A 12,064-nucleotide genomic window follows, 5' to 3' on the forward strand; every position below is an offset into this window, starting at 1 on the left:
CTTGAATAGATCTAAAAAGAGTGAACACAGAAACCAAAATCTAGGAACAATGCCTAGTCGAATTAGCGCACTTGTAACACAGTGAATTTGAAATGCAGCGCACCTACTACACTCGGGAAGTGCGCTGAATTTCAGATTCACAGAACAGAGAGTGCCAGGGACGAGACTTTGCTTGGGTTCCGGGTCACAGTTTGCAGTTCAGTTCAGGGATTTTGGCCGAGCAAGTGGTAATCAGTAAATCAACAACAGGGGTAGATCTAAGGAGGTTACTAGAGCCACCACAAGGACAGTTAGAGATTTTGTAAATCAGTTGTTTAATTCATAAACCAAACCCGGAGATTGACTAAAGCGACATTTATCTACTTTTCATTTGCATAGCAAATGCAGTTCGAAAGCTACCTGGCTCAACTTCAGGCTCCGTCTGTAAGTTTATAAAGTAAACGAAGGTAGATAAACAAACAACCTAGTCGCTCCCCAGTGGAGTCACCATTTTGTTATAGGGAAAAGTGTCTATGCAGAACTGCTAATCCCACTAAGGTGTGGTAGCTACCTTAGAAGCAAACAAAGTAAAACTACTTTCTTTTTCCTTTATGAAAGATAGATGAGAGAAGAATAAAGGAGACCAACCTCTGTCTTGCGCTTGGTTCCTAGTTCGATTCCTCTCTCTTCTGATAGTCCTTTGCTACTTGCTTCCTTGTACACCCAGCTTCACAGAGTACCTATAGAATCAAAGTAGCATAACACTATACAAGAACGTGGATCTATTATCATAAAAAATCTAGGATCAGATGTAAATTGACCATACAAATGCACGAAACATAAATGACACAAGAGTATGGAGGAAAACTTGAATAGCTTTATTGATAATCAAGAAAGAGCCAAGAGAGTTACAACCAGTTGTTCTGACCTAGCATCATCCTCTCAGCAAGTAAGCCCTTCTTCACCTCATGCAAAGCTTAGATCACCCAACACTATGATGTTGCCTCAAGAAACCAACATAAATTCCTTACAAGATGCAAAATTCCAGCCTTTGGATCTCTGGGATGAGGGATCCATATATAGATATCTGTAAGGGAGATGAGTCAGCTTGTGATTTGATTAGTGTCTTCCCTCTGATAGTTCTTGCTTCCACTTGGAGATTGATGATCTCTTACTCATCCTTGGTCGAATTCAGAGAGGCAAGTGTCACAGGAGAAGTTTCTGGAAGATTTCATGCCTCTCCACCTCGCAGATTGACACTTCCATTTGTCACTTCTCGCTCATCGCACCCCATAGAAGGGATTTTTGAAATGCAATGCACCCACAGAGTGTACTTAGGTGAGATGCAACGCACTTTGCCTATGGAGCAGGTGAAATGATCCTGTTTTGACCAGTTCTGAGCAGTTTTTCATGGAGAACTTCTGGGAGAAGCTGTAATCAGTTGACTTTGTTCCTTTAGGGGTTAGAACAACACTTTTAGGGACTTAGGAGCCCTTGGTTTATGGACATTTTATGCTTGGGGTTGCAGTGCCCAAAAATGTCTATAACACTAGTGCCTAATCCTTTGAGGAGATTGGAGTGAGGTAGAATAATGACTATGGACTTTGGAATTTTCTAGGTCAAGGAGGCCTCAAAGACAACTTTGCTTAGCACTAGGGTAGTAACAAAAGCAACTTCAAAGACTTCATACTTCGTTTTTCAAGATAAATGGATTTTCAAGATGAATTTCAAGAATTAAACATCCCTAGGAACATTCATTCATTATACATGGCCCATAAATCAAGCATTCACTATCCAGAAACAATATTTCCGCAACTTTGCATAAGAGATGTAACAAATAAGCCCTAGTATAATGAAATCCCAGCAACAGTGTACGTGACACAAATATACAAGAAACAATAGCATTAAAATGTACTTACATTTATAATAACATATCCAACTATCCAAAAAACATTGCCATCAAGAAGCTCCAAGACATAAAATTATCCAAACATCAGAATTCATTCCATGCTCCAAAAATTCGTCGTCCAAGAAGGATAGCGAAAATATCTAAAGAGATACTAGTTCCAAATCCAAGTGATAATGCTAAAATTAATCCTCATCACTTCTATTTATACACTTCTAATGAGTTGTATTTAGCTACTTGGGCCTACATTAGCCCCTAAAATAAAATATTGTGCAAAACAACTAACTTTTGGTGACAATGCCACCAAACTAGCTCATAAACAAAAGAATACGTCTCTCAATAAGTCAAATGATCAATAATACATGTCATTGGGCATTCTAAGAAGCCTAATCAAGTCTGTAAGTGTCACAATGATGAATATAATTCCCAAAAGTAGTGGGCAAGATGTTGGCCCCTTGTTCTCCAAATAATAAATATGTGGTGCTCCTAATGGGTGTCAAGGCACACAAGTAACCTTATAGGCCTCCAAGCAGGTTGAAGATGCATGTAGACCATCCGTAAGGGCTCAGATGATGATGTAAGTGATGCCACATTAGCATACAAGTCCTCAGTAATCTGCCAAGTGTATGGTACAACTGTGGGGCCGATTGGGCATGGTGTACCAAGTGCATCTTCCTCGTCTAGTAGGTGAATCTCGAGCAATCTTTGAACATCTATGCGGACACATGGAGTGTTGTATACTATTGTGGAGGTCCATGGTTCTGAAAACACATGCTACATGTGCCAAATAGGGAGACCAAACCCAAAATCGAGACCATCTGTGATCCTGCATAAGATCCATTGAATCCCCTAGCCTTCTAGTACAACAAGTCATCAAAGGAAATTGAGTTAAAGAGCTTACAAGCCATGGAAAACATGTGGGCACTTCATAATTGCATGCCCTTCCATAGTGGGCTTTGGCATGTGCTAATCTATCCAAGCTCCAAATGGGGTTAACCAAGTATCCTATAAGATGGTTTCTACCTTTAAAGGGGATATTATGTCCAAGGTACATCCTTCCAAGGGTGGTGACATGTGATAAAAGGATGAATGGAGTAGGGAATGAAAAGGGGCAACCTTGGGCCACATGCTGGGGTACTACGGTAGCTAGAAAAAGGGACACCCACACTTTGGTATACAATGTATATGAGAGAGAAATCATGGTACATGAGGTGTCCCGACCTTGATTTTTCCACCCTTCTTTATATGCCTTTTTACTTTTATGATTTTTCTTTGATTAACTGCTCAGGGCTCAAGGGATAAGAGCATGATTTGTAAGGTATAGCAATAGATACCCCCTTTAAGGTAGGGTGGTTCATTTCCCACTAGGGGTTGGGACAATCATGGGTTCCTCAATGATAAAGGAGGCTCATATAGGGCCTATAGGAACTAGGGTGATGGCCATGATAATGGGGTAGAGCTCATGTATTGGCTTTTTCCCATGTGCTAAATGTTTTTCCCCAACTATCTTTTGCATTTTGTGGTACATTTTCCTATTGAATATGGCCAATTATGCTTTTACATTTCTTTTTAGCTGCATCAACCTCATGGGCATCATTCCAGGCCTGACCCAAGGTGTGCGTAAGGGTAAGGGGAAGGCTAACTCTATGTGGGCCCAGTGGAGGAATGTGGACCCAAGTGGGAGGAATGATGAAAGGGGTTATAATGAGCGGAAGGGGAGTGATATATGTGGATGTGGGAGTGGTACCATGCAACCAAAATTAGTGTTTCCCATGAAGTACCATCCCTAAAGCCCAAAGGTCAGTAAAAGAGATCCCACGGGACTAGGGCCCAAGGTTAACATCCAAAAGAGGTCTAGGGGACAAGAGAATTGACCTATCCCACTATTTATGCCGAATCCCCCCATTAATCCATGCCCAAACGTTTCCATGATAAGTAAACTACAATACTCAATTACCTAATGACAAGGAATACCTTCAGGTTTAGGAGGCCCACCTTCAAACATACAACCGTGACAGATGGATGAGGGACCACACAGCTGCATTAGATGGCGGAGAAGTCGCACAACAAGCTAGTTGGTGGTTGTTGGCTGTCTTCTGAGGACCATCTTGTAGAAAGAAAAAAATTATAGGGATATCACCCACAAAATGTTGGGTAACATCTGGCTCTAACTGGGACGTGATCTATCGAACAGTGGGCGAAGCTACACAAACGAGAGGTGAGAACACTAGAAATGTCTTGGTACATCACAGACCTGTTACCTACACATAGGTGAAAAACATGGGGCAACATGCTTTCACAGTGTCTCATAATCACACATGCTTGGATTACACCCATAAAATCGACTCATAAAAATAAACTTTCATATGCAGTTTTAAATCTAATTGTAGCTAATCTATCATGAGAAATATCATATGACATTAGTTCTAATGTGAAAATCAGTATGCAATGCATCCTACCCTAACATGTAAATGGTATAAAACTAATACTAAGTGTAAACATAAAGCCAGTGCAAACAACATATTTTGAAATGAATACAAATATTCCAGCCTATATGATTACTCATGCAACAAATGCCAAAGCAAATGTGGACAAAATCATATGGATGATAAGGATGATGGGAGATAGGATAATAGAATGCCCACACATGGATGATCATGTGAGAAGAGGTAACAAAAAAATGCAATCTAGTTCATGAGATCCTCTCTTCTAACCAAAATATAGAGATGTCAATGATTAGGCCCATAAACATTTGATGGATGGCAACCCGAGGCATATGATGGTCTTTATCATTTATGTCATATTTTATGGACTCTAAAGGGTTATGATTAGTGCGAATGGGAGACCGACGAGATGGAGAAACACAAATATGTTTCTCATGATGATCACACTAGAAACGGGGGATTATAAATTAATCATGACCCTGAGAGGGTGCCCAAGGAGATAAAGAATATTCAATGATGGGTTCTTACTTGACAATATACTTAGAAAGGGGAAAGGGATCAAGGTCACTTGAGATCATATGAGAACAAGCACATGAATCACTCTCAAAATTATGAATAAGAGAAGAAGGAAAAGGGGAGGGTGGAGTCTTATATCCAATAGGTTTCTCTTACCCAAAATCATAATCTAAAGACTCGGGTGATTTGAATATAGAATCATAAGGAGGAGCCTTATCAATTTCCTTAGTATCATAGATTGGGCCTTTCCTAACACAAAAATTTATCACTTCTAACTGTCCCTCCATATGCAAGGGAAAATAAAATTTCTCCTTCCCAAGGACATCAATGGATATGTCATCATAAATAACCCCTGAGAGAAAGGGAGGACCAATTTCAGCCTCATCCTCCTTGTCGATGTCGTAAATGGGAGCATAATCAAATTGAGGACCAAAAATTTCCCATTTCTCCTTTTCAATATGGAATTAATCTCCATTATCATCTTCTAAGGGCAAATGGGATCACCTTCATCAAGGTTCTCAAAAGGAGAGTCATCGGGAGTAATATCCTTGAGGAAGGTAAGGTTAGTCACAACTTCATCCTTTCCAACACATGCTTTCTAAAAAATATCCTTTTCGTCATGTGGACCTGGGGATGACTCATCTTCTTGCTAATTACTTAGATTCTTGATGTTTTGATGATGGCCAATGAAGGCTTCCTCTTGGATGCTTAATGTGGGGCATACTTGAAAATGTCTAAGAAATCCATCAACGAACTCCTTAATAAATGAGATGCTCTTAGGTTCATGATCATGTAGCCATGAGTTATGACCACCAAGAGATTCCATGAACAACAACATAAGGAAATCTTGTTGAACAACCTCCTCTCTTGAGGCATGTGAATTAAATATTTCTACGTGGTCAATTATGGAGAGTGGATCACCATCAAACGCGGACACCCCACATACCATACTTCCCGTGACATGATTAGGGTGCCCAAGGATTCTAGTAATGTCCAAAGCAGGAAATTTATCAATGAAATACAACCTATTTGAGGTATACATGAAAAATATGTAGGAGTCGCTAGGGTGAATTTAAATATGTCTAGAATTTCAATGAAGAACTAGGGCTTCGTTCTTCCAATGGAGTCACCAATAATGTTATGTCAATATGTCATATGGGGAATAAAACACATGTTTCATGTCACTGACAATGATGCCAAAATGTTACCGCTCAAACTATAAGGGGTCTTAGAAGGGGTCCTAAAAGGGGATCTCGAAGGGTTACTAATAGGCTAAGGGAAACAATGCAGCGATAACCCACTGTCACCTCGGCTAAGGCTCCCTACTGTTTACAGACTTTCACCGATGGGAGGAGACCTGTTATGATAAGGATCAAGAAATGGATGGCCCAATGATAGGGCAAGGGGTGATCCTAGAAGCCTATTCACAAGAGAGGCTCAAATATGTGGTTTGCTTGTCTTGGAAGATAAGATGGAAGGCTCTCTAGGAAGGGATTTGGGAAAATTTTGGGGGTTAGGTTTTGAGCATGTTTCTTATAAAGGAGATCCATAAGACTTAGAATTCATGTGGAAACTTGGGTTCCAGGTGATCTTTGAAGAATTAACCTTGATAGTGCATGGGACCACACGGGACCAAGTGGACCCGAGCTTTGGTCAAGGGGATAGGATTTATCAACCAATGATATGATTGACCTATATAGGGAGGGCAAAGGGATCAAGGGATGAATTTTCAATGAAAGGCAATGCAAGGATCCTAGTGAGGTTTCTAGCCAAAGGGAAACCAAGTGAAAGAATTAGTCTTCAAGCTAGGAATTGTGATAGCTCAAGATCCCACCATCAAAATCTCATGAAATTTGGAGGGATTCTTGAAGGACACACCAGTGCATTTTTGGACCAAAAATAGAAGTATTTGGATGGCTATATCGTGAGATAATTGATGCCCTAGGTGACCTAGAGGACTAGACCTAGAGAAGAGGAAAGGGGAGAAGGAAAATAGGTTTAAGGTGATCACCTTTGGGTGGACCAGTGCCTAATCCTTTGGGGAGATTGGAGTCAGGTATAATTATGACTATGGACCTTTGAATTTTCTAGGTCAAGGAGGCCTTAAAGACAACTTCGCTTGGCATTAGGGTAGAAAAAAAAGCAACTTCAAAGACTATATACTGCGTTTTGCAAGATAAATGGATTATGAAGATAAATTTCAATAATGAAACATCCCTAGGAACATGCATTCATTATGCATGGTCCATACATGACGAATTCACTATGCAAAAACAAATTTTCCACAACTTTGCATAAGAGATGTAGCAAATAAGCACTAGTATAACGAAATCCTAGCAACAATGTATGTGACAAAATTAGAAAAGAAAGAATAGCATTAAAATGTAATTACATGTATAACAATATATCCAACCATCCAAAAAAACTAGCCATCAAGAAGCTCCAAGACATATGAAAATTATCCAAACATCAAAATTAATTCCATGCTCCAAAAATTCGTCCTCCAAGAAGGATAGCGAAAATCTCTAAAGAGATACTAGTTCCAAATCCAAGTGATGATGCTAAAATGAATCCTCATCACTTCTATTTATACACTTCTAATGATGAACCACACTGGTTGGTTCGAAACGCGTCGACAAACGATTTATTATGTGATTTTGCCGAAGATTATCTAAACACTTCTAATGAGTTTGATTTATCTACTTGGGACTACATTAGCCCCTAAAATAAAATAATGTGCAAAATAACTAACTTTTGTTGACAAACCCACCAAACTAGCTCATAAACAAAAGAATAAGCCTCTCAAGAGGTCGAATGATAAATAATACATGTTGTTGGGCCTTATAAGAAGCCTGATGAAGTCCATAAGTGTCACAATGAGGAATAGGACTCTATTGTAGCGGCTGCAACACCCTCCAAAATTTTGGCCTACATCCAATTTCAGAGCCTTCCTTGGATTTTTCCTTGATGTTTGCAAGCACTTGGGCTCATCCCGTGAGCCCATGTTAAGTCTTTGCACCCTCCTCACTTGACCATTCATCGGACATCTTTTTGCATGTTGGTCACAATTTCATACTTGCAGTCATGTTCTCGCCATGCACAAATTCCACCTTCGTGTGTACAATTTGTATTCGCTATCTAAACATCTGTCACACTCACACACAAAGTTGTATGCACTGTTGTGCAAGTGTTGTCATGTTCATTCAACGATCTATAACAAGTGTCGCATTTGTCGCTCGCACCATTGGTCCATCACACTAAGCGTATTTTGTCTTAATGGTTTGAGGTGTCTTGTCATCAAGTCATGTTGAGTGTGTGTTCGCAAGGTCATGCACGTATGAAGTCACTCATTCACACACTTAGTCATTCTTTTGAAGCTATGTCGACCAAACCAACCCCAAAAACCGGACCTCCGCTGAGATGCACTACGCAATTTCAAGCCTCAGTGAACATGTACTCCTGCCCAGAATTGCGCAGAGCTTGAGGCCGCCCCCTAAGTAGTTTGTATTGTGAAATCCTGGAATTGAATCGACCGACTGTCATCTAGAACAACACAGAAGTTTCTCAGCAGGCCATCTCAATTTGCGCTCCCCTCAAGCAAATCAACCACGCCTCCAGCTAGTCAACCGGAGAGTTTGACCAGGCAGTGACCCCGGGCCTCACTCATCAAAAAGTTGTGCAGAAGCTGCCAAACATGCCTGCTTCCGCTGACTGAAGAAAAATGTGCAAAAATGCTGGAAAGACACCCGCTGCATGTCACTACACTTCCCTAAGAAAATGCACAATTTTTACAGTCAATCACCCTGTCATCCGGCCTGCTGCTCATCCTGAAAATTACGCAGTTTACATGAGAAGTATCCCAGTTGCCCAACATCCCACTCAGCTCAGAAACTATGCAGGGATGTCCATCAGACCAGCCTCCTAGCTCTGCACATTTTTTTCCAGTAGCCTCCTGCAACCGAGTGTCATCTCCCCAGAGAAATTGCACAATTTTCACTACCAACATCCCTTTGCTGCATGCAATGGTTCTGTGAAAAAATTGTGCAAATCTGCCCTCCAGCCGAGCCAAATCCCGCAGATAGTCACTATCGATCCGGGTTGTCCATCTCAAGCTCATAGTGAACTCTGTGCAGTTTTCATGGACAATGCCCAAAGCCTGCATCCCAGCTTGAAATATGGCTTGTGCAGTTTCAGAGCCTTGCCCTCTCTCTCGGTCACCTGCATTTGAAAGCGAAAGATAATGCATCATGGTAAACTAGGATATTTCTAGATTTGATGACATCTCGTCATGAGTAATTACAGATACATGTACATGGATGAGACATGGAGTGATGATGAACGAGATTAACAAGGAGCGCATGCAAGGATACTTATTTGCAAATGGATGAACACATGGAGCACGCCAAAGTACAAGCAAAGGAGAGACATGCATGCCAAAGTACAAGCAAAGGAGAGACATGCACGTGAAACATCAAGAGAACACCAAGACCATTGAGGACTCTGCACACCTTTCCATGTGGAGGTGAAGCTATGATACACCAAGAGCACATCCATCACTCAACAACACTGCAACTCGACATGCACACCACCACCAGCATGAACATACCAGCTTTTTTGTGTTGAGTCATGTCATGAATCATCTCAACCACATCACTATTGTGGGCCATACTGTTGTAATCAATGTATTGTAACATGGAATTCCAAGAGACCCACATGTAAATCTGAAAATTCATGTAAATTTGAAGAGTCATGTACGTCAACTAGTCATGAGGGAAGTCTAATAGTCACAAGGGCCAGTTTTACCCTTCGCTATATATACCCCTCATTTGTACATGCAAAAGGAATTTTTCATCTTGGCAACTCCCACATATCCTTTAGAGTCTATAGTCTTTTCTTTTAGGAGCAAGCAGTGGCTCCAACACCCGGCTATCGGGGTTAATGATGTATTTTGTATCGACGTGCCTTGGAACTTTTGTTTAATTCAGAAGCCTAATAACATGCCAACACATTTTCACACATGTATTGTATTTGTTTGTAACACTGTTCTTTGGACACTTGTAGTCCATGTTGTTTTAACTTGTGTTAAAATAGTTTAACTATTTCGATTGTTCTAATACATATGCTTATGAAAATGTGTTGTATAAGTTGTTAACGTTGTCTCACCCGTGTGGGCTATCCCGTCAGACACTCAACAGAACCATTCCCATAAAATTGTTATAACTACCGTTGCACTTGTGTCGAATACTCCGTTGGGTGTTGTACATGTTATCTGTTCACTGTGTGTTTGTGACTGCCGCATCTGTGTGGACTACTCTGCCGGAAGCTAAACATGTCTTGTTGTGTTGTGTCTTTGATAAAGTTGGGACTATTCCCTTTTGAATTGAGACTCACTTCCACCCTCTCCCTCTGCGGTGAAAGAACATTGACACAAGTAACACTAAGCACTCACGAGACACGTGAACCTCGTTATTCGAAGACAAAGAAGACCACTCTCATGTGATGACAAGTAAGAGCTAATGCAAACCTTTAAGATAATGGCAACCAGGCCATCATATAGGATGGGACTCCCACACCAAATGGTGTGAGTTTTAGTTGGGACTTCATACCAGGGAGATCCCCTGAATGTTGGTGGGTCCAGTGTCGACAACATTTCTGGCGCTAGAATGAGGGTCGCCAATTGTTTATGGTTAAACTTCCTCTCACCCCCACTCATCAATCATCTGGTCAAGGTAGTAACTCGCACTCCCTCTCACCTACACGTAACTCTGAAGTTGGTTACTCCTCACATCCTAGACGTGAACACGAAATTTTGAATCAGCACCTCTGCTATGTCTGTCCCATCACCCGTCAGTTCATGAAAGTAGTCAAAATGATCCCAGGAACAGAAGATCTTCCATACGCATCAAGAAATCCAAATACCACTCCCACAGAAGTTGTTGTATCATCAATGGAAGAAGCAATTTTTGCCACACTCGAAGGTCTGGCAGAAGTTGTTGAGAACGGAGAGTAACCTCCAGTCATCCGACAGGGAGAATGAGACACCCTCGTGATCTTGGGCTCAAATTCCGGTATAGGAGGCGGAGGCGAAGGCAGCAAAGGAGGTGGAGGTAGAGACAAACTAGCATACTTAGAGCCAGAATGGTCAAATTTTGAAGAAGAGGAGGACAAAGAAGATGAAGACATGGCTGACCAAAACTTGGAATGGATGACTCAGGAACCATTGGCTCTCTCGAATGCTTTGCACAGGATGCCTAAGTGTTCGGATAGAATGCTCATAAAGTATGACCCTGACAGAGCAGTGAAGGTAAAAGATCACTTGGACAACTTCTACCTACAACTACAGACACTCGAGGTACGGTATGACGATGTTGCATCTAGAATGTTCCCATGTACCTTGGATGGTTGCGTAGGAGTATGGTATCACAGCCTTCCTGTTGACTGCATCCATAACTGGGGTATGTTCAAACACATGTTTCTGGAAAAAATTTCTTATGACAAGACCATGACCATGTTGCTCAAAGAGTTAGGTAGCCTATAGATGAAAGCGAAAGAAAAGGTAAAAGATTTTAATCATAGGTTTTTGTGCATATTGAAAAAGTTTGCAGCAGAGATGAAATATCATGACTTCATCATTGTTGATTACTACACGTCCGCATTGCCAACTAGCATTGCACAGTTCGTCAAGCAAGCTGCAAAACCAACATTACTAGAAAACTACAAAGAGGAAATCATTGTAGAGAAGGGCCTGCACGTGATTGGAGTCATCAAGGATGATGAACCAGTGAAGGACTCCAGAGACATGAGAAAGAAGCCCCAGGTTGTGGAGAGCAAGGGTAAAGACAAGGAAGCAAGTGATATTGAAACCCTTACTCGTCTTTTCAAGAACATGATGACAGAAGTGTCTGAGCTCAAACAACGAATGTTTGACACATCTACGAGTAGTCGGCTGCCCAGACAACAGAAAGGAAGCATGTCATCAGGCAGCAATATCTCTTCGGCTAAAACTGGCTCCAGTTCAGTGTTCCACTTGGAATAATGCGTGAATAATGATTTTTTCTCTTTCCATAAGACAATCACCCGAAAGGGTTTTGTTTCGAATGGAAATGAGTCGCAGGCTCAGTATGCAACCGCGCATTAAACTAGTGAGCAGCACACAGTGCCAGCCAAGAGACATAGATGATGACAAAGATACTACACCTGATGAGGCACCCAACACTGG

The sequence above is a fragment of the Pinus tabuliformis genome, chromosome 6 (genome assembly GCF_031772625.1).
Source record: "Pinus tabuliformis cultivar Carrire ecotype Pingquan chromosome 6, CPIR1, whole genome shotgun sequence".
Lineage (NCBI taxonomy): Eukaryota > Viridiplantae > Streptophyta > Pinopsida > Pinales > Pinaceae > Pinus > Pinus tabuliformis.